This window comes from Arvicanthis niloticus, chromosome 2 (assembly GCF_011762505.2).
Source record: "Arvicanthis niloticus isolate mArvNil1 chromosome 2, mArvNil1.pat.X, whole genome shotgun sequence".
In the NCBI taxonomy this organism is placed as follows: domain Eukaryota; kingdom Metazoa; phylum Chordata; class Mammalia; order Rodentia; family Muridae; genus Arvicanthis; species Arvicanthis niloticus.
Window position 1 is genome coordinate 28,659,479 of NC_047659.1, and position 15,932 is coordinate 28,675,410.

Below are 15,932 nucleotides of genomic sequence, written 5' to 3' on the forward strand. Positions count from 1 at the left end.
ATCTTGTTTATAAAATTTTTTCTACTTTAAACTATCAAAGTTGTGTGCAATATTTCATTGCTATCTTCTGTTGCCTGCCTGGCTCTCATGTGACAGTACAAAGTACAGGTGTGAACACAGACCAGGGAGATTCCTGACTGACTGAGAACATTTGGAGGAGTTGATGGCTTTTCCATTCTTAGAGTACCCTATTTCTTTTGTGTCCTCATAGCAGGCCAGGGAACTGCATTTCTAGGAACTAGGCTGCTTTTACTTTGAAATCACCTATATCAGCTCATCTTGTTTTAGAGATCCTCTTCATGTTCAATCACAGCTATTGGTCATGGGTGTTCTATCAACCAGGGAGGCTGACAGATAGCAAGACACAGGCAAAGCAATGGTGAGTAGGAAAGAAAAGGCTTTTGTGGTTGTCATCACTATGAGTTCACTTGGAATTAGCAGGCTCAGCACCTCTGGTTTTCAAATAAAGCCAATAAACAATTTGATGGGCTATTTAATGGGTTTAACACAATATCATTTTAAAGATGATAGCTCAGGACAGTGTCATGGAGAGTTACCCAAACTGATAATGATATGGGACTATGTTTAAGGAATACAGAACCTAGCAAGTTGGAGAGATGTCTCAGTAGTTCAAAGAACTTGTTTTTTCAGAGGATACACATAATGGTTTATACCTTGCATAACTCCAATTTCAGAATGCACATAAGGCATATCCATACAAACTAAACATGTGTGCAACAAAGTAAAAATTTTTCAAGTTTTAAAAATTACTAAATATATAAAGGCAAAATTGTTTTAAAATATATATACTCACTGTTTTTTTTTATTGAAATGTCTTTTATACTGTATATTTTGATCATGTTTTTCTCCTTCCTCCAATTTTTCCCAGATCCGCTCCATCTCTCTACTCACCCAACTTTGAAGGCTGGACAGTGGAATTCTTAGAAATAGTGGGTCAGTAGGCAAAAACATAGATAAGACACCTTCAGGCATTGTTGGTCAGAGAGGGATAAGAGGCCTCCAAAACAATGCAGGCTCTTGCCATCCTTTTTGAATGCCTACAATAACTAGTTAATAAATCCCTAAGGATATCAACACATTGGGTGCAAGATATAGAGAACACAAGCTGCAGCTGAACTAGAAACTTCCTGCCTGATGCCTAGGTTCCATAGTGCCAGATGGTGCATGCAGATTTCTGGGGGAGCAAACTCATCGACAGTCTGCCTACCTGTGAATACTATGAACTAAAATACCAGAGCTGCCAGTCAAGATGTTTTTATTGGTGCAATAATGACATTACCACCAAAGTTGGGGTCATAGTCTGTTCCTCATGAAGCCAGGTTCTGTTGGTTGGTTTCAAGAAGCCAACTTAAAAAAGACAAATTAGTAGTTGAAAAGAAATTATGTCTTCAATGTGGCTATATTAGGAAGAGAGACATAGAGGTTAAAGCCATTCTCCATCAAGTTGTGGTCTTTTCTATCCTTCTTGGGACTCTGGTCTCTCCAGCAATGTGGTCTGATGCATTATCCATGCTGTGTGAATCTGAAGTTCCTTTCTGGGGCCCCAGGAAAGAAAGACTTTCTTTCTCTCCAACATGAGATTCCTCAGAGAAACCAAGTTTGGTGGGTGGGGTCTATTGGTTCAATAGTCGAAGAGACAAATTAAGGGCCACAAGTTATCTCTTTAAATCATCCTCAGGCCTACCTGGCTGGTTGCAGCACAACTCTTGTGGGAATACCAGCCACTCCTTGGATGCATTTAAGGCCTCTTTTACAAGAGGAAATCCTGTCCTAACACTGTAAATCCACTCAGAAACATATGACTGAGGAGGTCTTATGCCCTAGAGGGAGTCTACCACTACCTCATAGCTAACATGATTTAAGATCACACTAAATTCTAAATTTTGTTTATACCACAGTCAAAGGCTACTTCTCAACCTTAGAGAAGACTGTCTTCACAGTAGTGGAGGTGAATGTAGACCCTTACCTGCACAGGATGCTAAGAATGACTGTTGAGGTCCCATCCCTAAACAGTTTATCTCACATGCCCTTTTAAGGCTCAGAAAATGTTGTGGAAGAGAAAGCCATCTTCTAAGCATGGTAGGGTTATGGCAATCATGAGCCCATGGCAGTTGTGCCAGCTGGGCCTTTTGAATACTCAAGTATAGTGGGAGAAGTTGATCATGGGGCTTTAACTCTTAATGCTGTGCTATGTCACAGAAACTAACAGGTTCTGTGAGAGTCAGGGCTATTCTATCCAAAGTGTACCCACTGGTGAGCCTAGGAGGTTCCAAACCCAAGTCCAGGCAGAGAGTCCTATTAAATTCCATGAGACAGAAAACAAAAATCATGAATATAAGAAAGTTATTTCTATGGAAATATGGGGCTGCCAAGGATAGGAGGGAAATAAGTTACAGAGGAAAGATAATCAAGAATGCATTACACATATATGAGATTACCAAAGAAAAAAATTTATTAATAACAAATGCTACTTAGATGGTAAATGAGAAAATAGAACAAAAATTCACAAAAATAAGAATACTTGGCTAGCAGTCTCAAAAGATATGAGAATGTTAATGTTTTAGTAACTGAAAAAATTCAAATGAAACCACCAGCATTTCTAAAACCTGAGTCTCTTGGGCTGGAGGCTGGCAGAAATGGGTTCTCCTACACATCCTAATGAAATCATGAGTGATGTTTTCTAAAGGAAGGCAGCTGGTGTACACAGTCTTCTTCCAAGAATTCTACTTAGAATGATCTACTCCAAGAAGACAACTAGCAATATATGCAAACTATGTGCAAAGATGTTTAACATGGTATTATCTAGAGTGGTGTAGAGACCATTCAGAGTTAACAGCAAAGTGATTTTGACATGATGGGCAAAATTCATTTTACATGCATTTAAGAAGGAAAACACTATGTTGATGGTCAAATGAACTGATTCCATTTATTTGAAGTGAGACTTGTCATTCCATCACTTTGTGTAGTCTCCATTATTAAAATCAGATCATAGTTCCTAAAACAAGAACATTCATATTGACCTTTCCTGTCACTGACTGATGTATATACATGCATGCACACGATTACATGTGCTAAATCTAATGGAAATAGAATAATTTTTCATACTTTAGATCAATAGTAGTGAAATGGCTTTCTGAGCGCTAAGGAATGCATCCTGCAGATGGCATCAGGCAACAGAGGGTTTGTATTTCCTTTTATGATCACTATTTCTCATTCCAAATTGTTCACAAGTGAGTTAGAAGAGACTGGAACACTGGAAGAGCCTCAGAAGGGAGGACAAATGGAGTTGTCCTTCAGTACATTGATATATTATAGTCTACTATTTTTTAAACAACTAAAATATAGAATTTGTTCAGAAGTATCTGCTATTCCAAAACAGTGATCTGAGCCTGCACAAGGCCCTTGCTGTAGCACACGATGTAAAGTAGCACCTTTGTACTGAATGTTTCCTCTACTCCAGAACACAATGAGGACTTGAAGCGTCACACAGACATACTTAGATGTATCTTGGCTCCACATCACCAACTTATACACACTAGGGGCAGATTGTTAAAGAAGGCTTTGTTTCTCTGAGAAACACTGGCCAGAATGAAAGAGCAATGCTAGTGTTTTTTCAAGTCTGTAAATTTCCTTAACACATTTAAATAGAAGTTCTATAGAGCCAGTATGGGAATATGGACTGGTGTTTCTTTGGGTGAGATGTTCCACCATGGAAACAGAAATGTGAGTTTTTGTAGTCACAGAACAAAAGAAAGTCAAAACTCAGTGCATCTACCAAATCCACTGGAGAGACTCTCAGGTACAGAATTTACAGCAAACTAACGAATATGTACTGTAAATTCTATAAGAGGCAATTTAAGGACACTCTCAGCCTTGGGTTGACAGAAGCTAAAGGTCTGGCAAGTTGATACATACTCACGGTATTACCTGGCAGTTAGAAGAGGGTGTTAGGTCATACATGAGGTGAGTGACAGTTGGTATTTAAGGAGACTCTTTAGCTCAGGATAATTTTGACTTTCAATCTACAGCATTTCAACTTTTCACAATTGTAAACTTCATTTTGTAAAGGAACTTTATTATTTGTGAATTTTGTGTAATCCCACTCATGTCCCCATTCCTCCATATCTACCCTCTGCTCATGCAACCTCCCCAACAAAATTTAAAAAAAAAAAAGAAAGAGGAAAAGGAATAAGAAGAGGAGAAGGGAGAGAGAGAGAGAGAGAGAGAGAGAGAGAGAGAGAGAGAGAGAGAGAGAGAGAGAGAAGGAAGAAAGAAAGAAAGAAAGAAAGAAAGAAAGAAAGAAAGAAAGAAAGAAAGAAAGGAAGGGGAGAAGACAAGACTCTTGCTGTGGAAACTGTGGTCTGTCCCACAGTATACTCTTCTGCCCAAACAGCTTTTCTTGAAAATGTTCACTACAGTGAGTCATTCATTGGTCTGGTTCAAGCCCTCTGGCTTCCGCTACACTATCAATACAGGATGATCCTCACTGGGACTCGTCTCAACTGTACTGTTGTTGCCCTGTGTCGTGGAGATCTTGCAGCTTTGGTTATGGTGGACTGTCTCTTTCACATTCTCCAGCAGTTCACAGATGCGGTGTGTGTTGGAGTGAGTCATCTCAAAGTCCTGAATCAGGGCCTGGTGGTAGCTGAGTTGGTTAGCCTGACAACTCTCCTGTGCTCAGACCACTCTGCCAAGCTCTACTGGCTGCCTCAAGGTGCAGGGTCCACTTACCTAAGTGCAAGGGGTGGGGCCATCTTTCTTCTCTCATAGCCCCAGGGCCAACTCTGATGCCAAGGTAAGGGGTGTGGCCAGCTCTGTACAGCTTTTGGGTATCAACATTGCCACAAGAGGCAGCCCAGACCAGGGATGTTCACATGACCTTTAGTGGTAACATGAGCCACAGACATGAACAGAGAGCCCCCTGCTAATAATGCAAGGCCACTGACCCAGACAGGACACTAATCAGCAGCATGAGCCAGGACCTAAACATGGCCTCAGGGGGCATTGTAGACTGCTTATATCAGACTGTTCCTTATGATCTTTTAATCTTCAGTTCTACCTGTCTTCTTTATACACACACCGTTCAGCTCCTCTTTCTCTTTCATCTCTTCACTACCTAATTGCTTATCTTAGTGGTGTCCAAGGACTCTGGGTATCTTCCAAGTGACACCAGGCAGGGGTCATCTCTGGCACAAGCAATTTCCAATCATTAATTTCTAATCAGTTGTCGGCTCCTTGCCAGCAGGTCTAGACGAGAGGAGAGCAGTCCAGTCCTGCCGGGTCTCACTGGGGATCAGCGGGATGGTGAGTGTTGATGGGCCAAAAGAAACACACTGGGATGGGAGTCTTGTCGAAGCAGGAACTCAACTTTAATGTATCAGAGGGTATGGGATGACTGACAGGGCCAATGGCAAAGCTCTACATCAGCAACAGGGGGGTGTGGGGGGGTAGGGGGCAGAGGCAGAGCCAAAGGGGTCTTGCTGAGCCACCCCATTATGGAAGTGACTGAAACAGGTCTCAAAACTCGAGCAAAGCTTAGACTCTCCCACAAGGCCGCAGAAACTCGAGCCAGGCTCAGGTTTGTTCACAAGGCCCAAACCAGGGCTGAAATTCGGCCCAACAATCAGTCCATTGCTTTGCAGAATCTTTGACACAGCTGTGTCTTTTGATTTTTAAAAGATAACTTCAGTTCACAATCATACACACATACATGAACTTATATGTAGAGATGGATGTGTTAATTAGCTTGATGGTAGATTTCAATCCACTTGGACCATGCTTTACAAGACCACATGGTGTATCTTCCATATATCACTTGTGTTAAAATACACAATTTTTTTTAAAACCATTAGTGTCATGAACTACTATTGAAGTCTACGTTGTTGTCTTGAAGAGAAAGAAGCATGAAGGAACAGGGTCTTGAATAGTCAGAGTTTTTCAAAATCCCTCTAGCTAGATTAAGGTTCATTTGACTAAACTGGTAACTAACTGACTCTCTGACTACTCACTGAGTTTGGAAAACACTTTGACTGCTCTAGTGTGTGTGTTTGTGTGTGTATGTGTGTGTGTGTGTGTGTGTGTGTGTGTGTGTGTGTGTGTGTGTGTGTATCTATATGTATATATAAACTTAGTTTACTCAGATAGACTTTGGGTCCCTCTAGAAGCCTTAAACATGGTTAACTGCACAACTAAGATTGCCTGTCAAGGCAATATGAATGTTCTTACAACACATTGGAGATTATTGTAAATAATAAAATATCTCTTGGGGCTGGAGAGATGGCTCAGCGGTTAGGATCACTGACTGCTCTTCCAGAGGTCCTGAGTTCAATTCCCAGCAACCACATGGTGGCTCACAACCATCTCTAATAGAGTCTGGTGCCCTCTTCTGGTGTGTCTGAAGACAGCTACAGTGTACTCATAAATAATAATAAATAAATAATATTTAAAAAGAACAAAAAATATATCTCTTATGTTCATTCTGTTGTGTTTATTTAATCAGTCATTCATCTTGCTATCAGACTTTGAGTACCAAGTATCAAAAACATAGAAGACTTTTCTCAAACTGACCAAACTTAATGACAGACTCACATAAATAACGAGTGCCATAATAAAGTTATGCACAGTTTTACTCTTCTGGAACCACAGAGAAGTGTGATTACACAGGGCAAATGCTAGAGTTGTTCGCCTTGAAATGGCAGCATTTCACCTGCATCTTACAGAACAAGTAGCAGTCACCAGGTTGAAGAAAATGGTATATAAAGCTTGGGATTAATGACACTTGTCTGCCTCGGTTGCTCTCTATCTTCCTTGAGACCGAGTCTCTCAGGGAACTCGGAACTCATTGATTGATATGACTAGGCAAGCTCCTCCTGAGCCTGCACCTCTCACTCCCTGAAATGAAATCACAGAAGTATTCCACTTTGCCCAGCCTGTTATGTGAATGCTAAGGACCTGAACTCAGGTCTTCATGCTTGTGAGACAAGTACTTTTTCAACTAAGGCAACTATCAAGCCTCTTTTTAAAAAGCTTTAACTCAAGGAATCAGTAGGCACACTCTCTATCCCAGAAAAAACACAGCATATCTTTGGAACTGCCAAGACTGAGGATATACATAAGTAGAAATAATAAGACATAAGTTTGGCCAAGAGGGCCAAATTATGTGAAATGCAGACAAAAAACTTTGGAGCCATGGGAATACAGACATTAGTCTGAAGGGAAATAAACACACTGACTGGAATAAAATAAAAAGTCAGGTCATTTGTTCAGATTTCCCAGACCATGCTTTCCACCTCTCTAATTTGCCTTTTACAGAGATTACCCTGTCAGTGAAGATTATTTATCCAACAAGGACTAATCTGACACCAGCTATGAATACATTGCAGTGATTATTCAGTGTTGAGGAATGAAGAAGGAACGATGGACCACTGGCAGACAGATACCTGAAATGTGGTTGGAGAGGGTGCATCTCACAACTATGAAAATCAGTTGTATGCAGGAAGAAGAGACATCTGAAGGCAAAAGTCCATGCCATTGCACATGATGTAGGGTATCTTTCTTGACCTATGTCAATAACAAAGAAGACTGCTATTTACATTTTTAAGGACATTTTAAAACAAATGGCAGCTATTATATTACTACAGCAACTACACAGGAAACAGCTGGAAAGGATATTTGGAAGGAAAAGAGACAGCATCACACTGAAGTTGCACAGAGCTATATCTCCAGTCATTAGGTTCTGCATAATCACAATCATTTTCCATGAACCAGAAACTATCTGAATTTGGGGGAGTGAGACAAAACCATTGATCCATGAACCGAAGGAAAGCATCAGCATTTGATTTTGAAAGCATTTCTCCAATGATATTACAAGTCCACACCTTGTCCAGGGAATTCATTGTATAAACCTCATGATTAAATCTGAATCAAAGACATGACCTAGAAGTTGGGACCCTCTCTCACAGTTTGATTGCCCACACAATGATTACTAATTATTCATCCTGTATGTGCAGCTGAGAAGAGCATGCAAGGCTCTGCTTAAGAAACTGCTGTCTTCCAGTCTTGCCTCTGCGATGATTGTCTTGTGCTCATTTGAAAGTGGATCATCCAAGAAAACCAACTCCATAATTTGCAAGGTGTAGAGCAAAATACACAGGACTCCTTGCTGACAGATTATTAAAGTTCTGAGAGAGCAATTGCAGAGCTTTAAATTGAGTGTATGGTCTTCCGAAGTCTGGCAGCTGCCAGGAATTCTGTGTCACATACTAAGCTGCCATTAAAGCCTGACTTTGTCTAAAACAGCTGAGACAAGTTACGTTATGGTGATAAGAGAGACAGAAAGGAGAATCACAGGTTTACTTCCTTCTAACACATCTGATTATAAGAGAAATATGTGTTTTTATTGTCTGATAAAAATCAGATCAGCCTGAATCGATCCTAGTAATACCTATCATTAAATATTTGCCAAATAAACAGATGAGGCAGACATGGTTGGCCAGAAAAGAGTGACTAAAAGTAGTGTAAACTAGAGTGAATGAAGATACTTGTGGAAAATAAAGTGTTCCATGGATTTACCAGGTATCAGGATGGTGTGTTAATGAAACTACACATGCTCCCATTCATGGCGTTCGGTGCTCAAAGGAAGCTATCAAACAGTGATGTCACAGTCCCACAGCTCTGGAACCAAGGCAGAGACTCAACAGGTAGGCAGGACTTTGAGTCCAGAGAGATCTCACCTTCTCTCAGGTCCCCACTTGATTTTTGACAGTGGTAAAACAGGAATGGTAGGGAAAAAAAAAAAACAAGAATAAAGTTATATCATTTGTAGGAAAACGATGGCACTGGAGACAACCATACAAGTGACTTAAGCATTCACAGGAAGATAAACATTGCTTCCCTCTTCTTGTGGTTTCTGCCTGCTTACATAAAACCATTAACAAATGAAAATAAGAGAAGCCATTGGGAACAACTCTCACCGTGTTGACAGTGTTGTCAGGGTGTCCCTCTGTAATCTGTACCAACAAACTGTTCTGAACAAACTCATCCTGAGTCTTTTGCAAATCTATGTGAGCTCATATTTTAAAAAGAAAAAAAGAAAAGAAAACAGAAGTGAGCTTGTTGTTTGGGGACTAAGAGGAGGAGAGAAATGAGAAGACATGGCAGGATATATGTTCAGCCCCAATGTATACTGTAAGGAAAAAAATTTAAAGTAAAAAAATAAACTCCCAAAATACAGAAGAGTTCTGCACAATAACTTTAACCCCAATTTACCCACAAGTTGGCTAAAGAAAATGTTCCCTCTAAGGAAACAAATATGGCAGAAACTCAATGCATTTACTATTCAGTGTGTTTTCAGATACTCTATTTAGTCATTAAAATTAAGCACATCTTACTTCTAACATGGGGTGCATGCAAGATTCAGGGCATAGCAAGAGCTTGTAGTCTGTGCTGTGGAACTATTGTCCTCTTTGTGCTCTATAGCTTTCATTATCAGTGCTATACTATTATTGGATAAGTGAATGCTCGCTATAAAATCACAGTATGGGGAGCTTATATGTTGAGGGTCTGGTTGTGCTAGTTTCTTGCCTCTTTGACATAACACCTAAGGAAGATAATTAAAGGGATGGTAGATTTACTTTGCTTCATGGTTTCTGTAGTCCTTAGATCTTGGATACAGACTCTGAGCCCATGGTAAGGAAGAACATCATGGCATTAATAGCATGTGGCACAGAGGAAGGGGACTAAAACGAGACAATCCCCAAATGCACACCACTAGTAATCTACTTCCTCCAGGTAGATACCAATTTATAAACTTTTTAAAACTTCTTAAAGTAGTACTATGCCCTGGGGACCAACCTTTCAACCCATGAACCTTTCTATTGGATTCACTTCATACCCAAACTATAGAGCTGACCACTAGAGTCATTTTTTTTTCAGCTCACAGTCTGCTTAGAGAGTCTCAGAGGTTCTTTGTCTACTTGATACAACTCCCTGAGTTCAGAGAGCCATATGGAAAGAGAAGAAACTGATTTTGTTCATACTTGATTTTAACAAAATAAGCTTTAACATTTCACTCTGTATATTCACATGGGAATGCTCTTGCTCCTAACAGCTAACCTCTTGCAATGTTTCCGAACAGGTTCCCCTGCTTTGGGCTTAAATGAAGTTGTGCAAGAACTAAAGTAGATAAGAAAGGAGGTCTGGAAAGATTTGATGCTAGCCATGCGTCCCTCCCAGTCCTGTGCCCTTCATCCCTAGAGGAGTCTTTGGAGCCATTCTGATTAGCTCTCATAGGCTGAAGCAGAATGAAATGAAATGAATTAGGAACTGATTATAGTTCCGAAGGAAATGGCTAGGATTCATAGATCTGGATGTGTCTGGTATATTTTGCAGACCAACCCTATGTGTAGTGTTTATGGATATTTTTCCCTCCTCTACTGGGAATAGCAAGAAAAAGCACGGAGTCTAGGCTTTGCAAAGCTGGTCCTCCCACTCATTAGCTGTCTGACCTTGGGACTTTCAGGTAATCAGGCTTCCTGTCTATAAAGTTGGAATGTACTTACTAGAATATATCATAAGAGTTTAAGCCTGACAGAGCATAAATCATGGCTGATGTCCAGTTAAAGAAGCACCTAGCCAACAAGGATGCAGCCAAGTAACTTCATCCAGGCATCTCCTCTTCATCATTCCACAACATTCTTCTGCTCTCCTTTGATTACGTACAGACATTGTTCTTCTGATTCATTGTCTTCTCATTATCTTTAACATTCTTTTCATTAGGAAACAACACAACCTAGCTGAAGTGCTTTGTAACCAGGGAGAACTGTACTCTGTATTTACTCTCTACAAGCTGGGAAAACTGAGTTGCTAAATCTTCCACCCCCACTCCTGGACTAGGTGGACATCAGTAGAACATTATAAGCTTCAGGTGTGAATGGAACAGACTTATGTATGTATGTAAAGTACCTGACATGGGGTAAGCATGTCAGTAACTCTCTCCATCAGTAGAAGAACTTCATTTGAAACCTCAGATCTTGAAACATTGCTTTTTTTCAGGATTAAAGAAGTTTCTAGAACATTTACCATACTTCAGAACATTTAAAGATCTCAGTAAACAGTCTAACATGGAAAAAAAAGATGACTACTTTAAGTGAGGAGAAGCTTAGGTCTAGTGTGAACAAGGTTTTCGAATATTTACTCAGTGGTATTTTTGGCCACAGTGGTGACTTCACCATATTTTCACATAAGCGTTGGTTATTGGACATGTTACAGTTTAATAAATCTTTTAATGAAAGGACCCCCAGATTCCATTTATATTTTCAAGTGAAATTCTATCTCTTCAAATAATTTTTAACATATGGGATTTATTTTCCCTCACACCTGGCTATATTTAATTTGTTGTGAGAGGGTCGTGACTGTGTTATATGACCTATTCCCATGATGCTTAAGGGTTAAATGTGTTTCCTGCTTTCCCGAAATCCAAATAAACGGAATAAAATAACCAATCCTTGGATCCACAAATGTAATCTCCTGAGTCTATACACGCAGACCCCTGTTTTCGATTAACTTGGAGCTTGTGGGTAAGGGGCAAGAGGGAAATAATAAGGCAAGGAAATTATGAACCACTTAAAGAGAACCACTTGAGTTTTCATATTGTGGTTATTCTTAAACATTCTCATCTTCTTAATAATTTACTATGTAACTGACACTTTAATAAGTTATTTATTTGATTCATCTGAGTTTTTTTTACAGAGCTAAGTGCTGTAAATATTTAGAGTATGTCACTTGCAAATGGAAAAATAGTTTAAAAAAAACATTAGCAACAACAACACAATACTAATTCCAGTGCAGTGACATATTTTGGAAGCTAATGGGTGTATTTTTAAAGTAAAAGTTCAAGTATACCTTCTAATACTCACTTATTAAAAGCACAAATGTGACCATAATGTATGCATCCCATTTCACAAAGACAGTTCTTTATTCTAGTTTCATGATTTCAACTACTAAAAGTTCTTTCATCGTACTGAAAATGCATAGATAGTTCTAGGTCCACTTTTTCAGCTGTAAAACCCCTGTGGAAGAGTAACAAAGTACCAAGTATATAGCAAGACATATGAATATGGCTCCATATACTACTTACCGGAGGCTATTGTAAACCTCTTACCAGGCAGCTCATCCACAAACTGGCTTGATATTTGACCCACCTTGAACTTTACATCTAGAATCATAGACGCTGATTCTGTGAAGAGATTAGGAGTATGAATTTTTCCTATTGATGAAGATACAACTACTTGAGTCATAACACGTGGGCGAATCAAGCTGATACCAAGAAGCTTCGTCCCTGCTGGCTCACTTTCATTGTGCTGGCGTGTGATATGCATGCTACCAGAAGGGAAAAGTAACTATCTGTCTTACAAAGCTGAAAATGTCGAGAGCTTCAATAAGCACTGTACTGGCAGGATAGATATGCTGACACAACAGTGGCACAAATTTTATGGGAGTAATCAACCACTTTTTGACAAGATTTAAGGCCCGCTCCATGACATAGAAACCATATCTTTGTACCATTGTTAGAGATAGAATCTGTGGCTACATAGATCAAAGGCCGAGTTGTGATTCTTCCTCCTCCTCTCTTCCTTCCTTCTTCTTCCTTCCTTCCTTTCTTTCTTTCTTTCTTTCTTTCTTTCTTTCCTCCTCCTTCTCCTCCTTCTCTTCCTCCTCCTCCTCCTCCTCCTCCTCCTTCACCTTCTTCTCCTCCTCCTCCTTCATCTTCTTTTTTAGATAAACATGGTATTAAACTACCTCATATTAAATTATCACTATGCCCATAGAGCAGTGTGTCTATCAACCCACATAAGAGAAGCTACTTCTTGAAGTAAATTAACACAGAGACACACGAGTGGTTAATCTACAGACAATAAAAGACTGGCAAATGCACCAATTATTCTTGGTACATATATTTTGTTGTACACATGAAAAACTTCCGAGGCTGGCACCAAATGAGACATTTATATTATTCCCTCCCCCTATATCTCAGAGATCATAACAGAAGAAGGGACAGGAAGTTTGTAAGAGCCAGGGGTGGTGGATAACTACAAGGACACAGTGTTCTCCAGACTTCACATATGAAGTCACAGAGATTGTGATAGAATGAGGAGTCCTGTGATGGCTCAAACTAGGAAAAACCCTCCCCCAGCTGAGGAGCTATTGGCGATTTGTAACTGATGGAGGCAGGGGTGGTCAGTTTTCTTTAAGGTTGTGACCTTGCTAGCTTAATCAAGCTACCAAGAATCACACATCCAAGAATATTTGGGCAGCACAAATTGGACTTGATGTGAGACCGAGAGATGGAAGGAAGTGAGCAGATGTTCATACACTAAACTTTGACAAATTTCCTAGGTTACAAGACTTTCCTAAAGGGTGGGAAGAAAGTCTCCCCACAATAGTTATGTGAACCCCTGCAACAATTATTTGTAGTGCATATATTGTATTCTACACACGAAAAACTTTTGTGGCTGGCATCAAAATACTTATCAGATGTATAATACTCGTGTATTGATCGAGCTGTATTTATGTGCTATAGGTAAAGATGAAGGTATAAAAGCACAAATATTTTTAATTATCCCTTAGGTTATCTTATGAATATACACCCTGAAATCAACAGGAATGCATCAGAACTCTCTGACCACAAACATCGCAATCTCTTTTGTGTGGATTCTGTACAGCTCCACTAGACATCAGAGGTCTCTTTCTGAAGCCTTCAGCAGTTTGTTTAGAAAAATGCCATTCAGAGAACCAAAAAGAGCATGTGTCTGGATCCAAAATTAGGCTTTTACTCATTGTGAGCATTGCCACCAGGAAGGCGTTGTGGAAGGACGTGACAGAGTGGTTTTTTTTTTTTTCAAAGTATTCGTTTGTAATTTAGAAAAGCTGTTCTGCCACCAAATGAGACTTTGAGGAGATAGAAATCAAGTATTATAGTAAATGTTCCTCGTGGCGAAATGGATCATTTACTCTGAAAGAAATGTTGTAGTTGATGTATTTCTTCACTCTCGAGAATATTAAAAATATGGTAGGTGTGTTTAGTCCAAATGATGAATGAGAACAGTCCCACTGCTGAGAGAGAGCCACACATGTTACCCACAAAGAAAAGCTGATGCGACTGGGGCCCCTGTATATGATGTCAGGGGCTTTCAAAGCTGACTGATACAGGGTCAGTAAAGGGCCTTCCTTCTTCTCAGAAGGCTACAGAGACACAGAGTAACATTGCGAGGAATGAAAAGGGCAGATGAATGACACATCTTTATAGAAGCAAGAAGTAGAAGAGTCTCTGGAAACATAATCTCTGTTTCCTGGGTTATGTTACAAGTTCACTGGCTTGAATGTCTGCTGCACACCATAAGCAATTCAATGACTCCTAGCTAAGGCACAGAGAGCCATTTACCAAAGAGCCAGCAAAGCACAGATAAGGTCATGGATGATGCAGTCATATTGCCTGAATTCCAACTTTGACTTTGCATCATTCCTGCACATTTATCCAGACAGAATTCCCTTCCTTCAGTTTCCCCATACACCAGTGACAATAACCACATTGTAAGGTAGCAAAGAGTCTTGTGGTCCCATGAGGAGTAAGTAGGCAGGCAATCACTGTGAGTAGGATCCAAACAGAGGTGAGTGAAAACAGAAGCTTAACCAAATGTGTATAAATCCCAAGAGAGGGAAGATTAAGTCACATCCACACCTAGAACTGTCTCTAGAGACAGTGAAACTCCAAGATGATAAAGCAAATGGTCCTGACCAATATGACACAGCCATGAAGCTTGAGGAAAAAGTGAGGTTATTTCCCTGTCCACATATTGACCCCACTGTACCCCATCTTCTGAGCCATCTTTAGCTCACTATCTTAGCAATTCATCATATACTCCAAACACAGCTCTCAGAATTCCAAGCAAGCTCAGGCCAGGAAACTTCATTAGTCAACAGGTTCACACCACCAAAGAGGAATGCAAGTCTTTACCTAGAACCTCATCGTGTTCATCAAAGCGTATACGTCACCTCAATGCCAGTAGCACATCAATCACCAATAGACCCTCCCACTGACATGCTCATAGCAAGAACCTTTGCCCCGAACTTCATTTACATATTGGTCCCATCAAGCTCCCCAAACCATACCTCTCTGGTTCCATTTCCCTCTCTTGAGAACCTAAAAATCAACCCCAGGCTGAGACAACCTATCAACCTTTATTGCAGCAATAAAGGAGAGAAAGTTCAGAATCTTAACACGGGGCTGAGAATGTCGTTGTTTCCTGTAGCCAGAGATGCCATGATGTAAAACTCTGGTTACTGTTGGCAGCTGGCATGGAAATTAACCCATTATTTATTACTGTTATTAGGTGAGGGTCTTATGCTACATAAATCAGAGGAAGATGTCTATTTTATTACATGGAATGAGAGTCTTGCCCATTGTTGTTAATTTGGCCAGTCTCTAACCATTAATTAATTGTTACTTTGGAATACAAAATGCAGTGCAGGAATAACATATGAAAAAAAATTCTACCCCATTCTCAGTAAGATATTATGTGACAGCCATAATTACAGTGACAGATATAATTATCTGCTTAGGTATCTTTCTGCAACCGGGCTTCATAGCAAATAACTCTGGTTCAACATGTGCCTGTTCCATACCTTGCTTGTTCATCAGTTTGAACTCTGAACTTTTCTATGGGAAGTGTTTGTAAAGATTGCCTGCTGCTGAAACTTTGCAGGGTCAACTGTAGATCAGGGTTTAACATGATTCTGCAGTATATCACACACCTGCCATTGCCAACACCATGTGTAACCCTTAATAACATTTTAAATAAAGGTGAGAGCTTCAACTACTAAGAGTCTCATATTTTTTAAATCCACACAGTGAA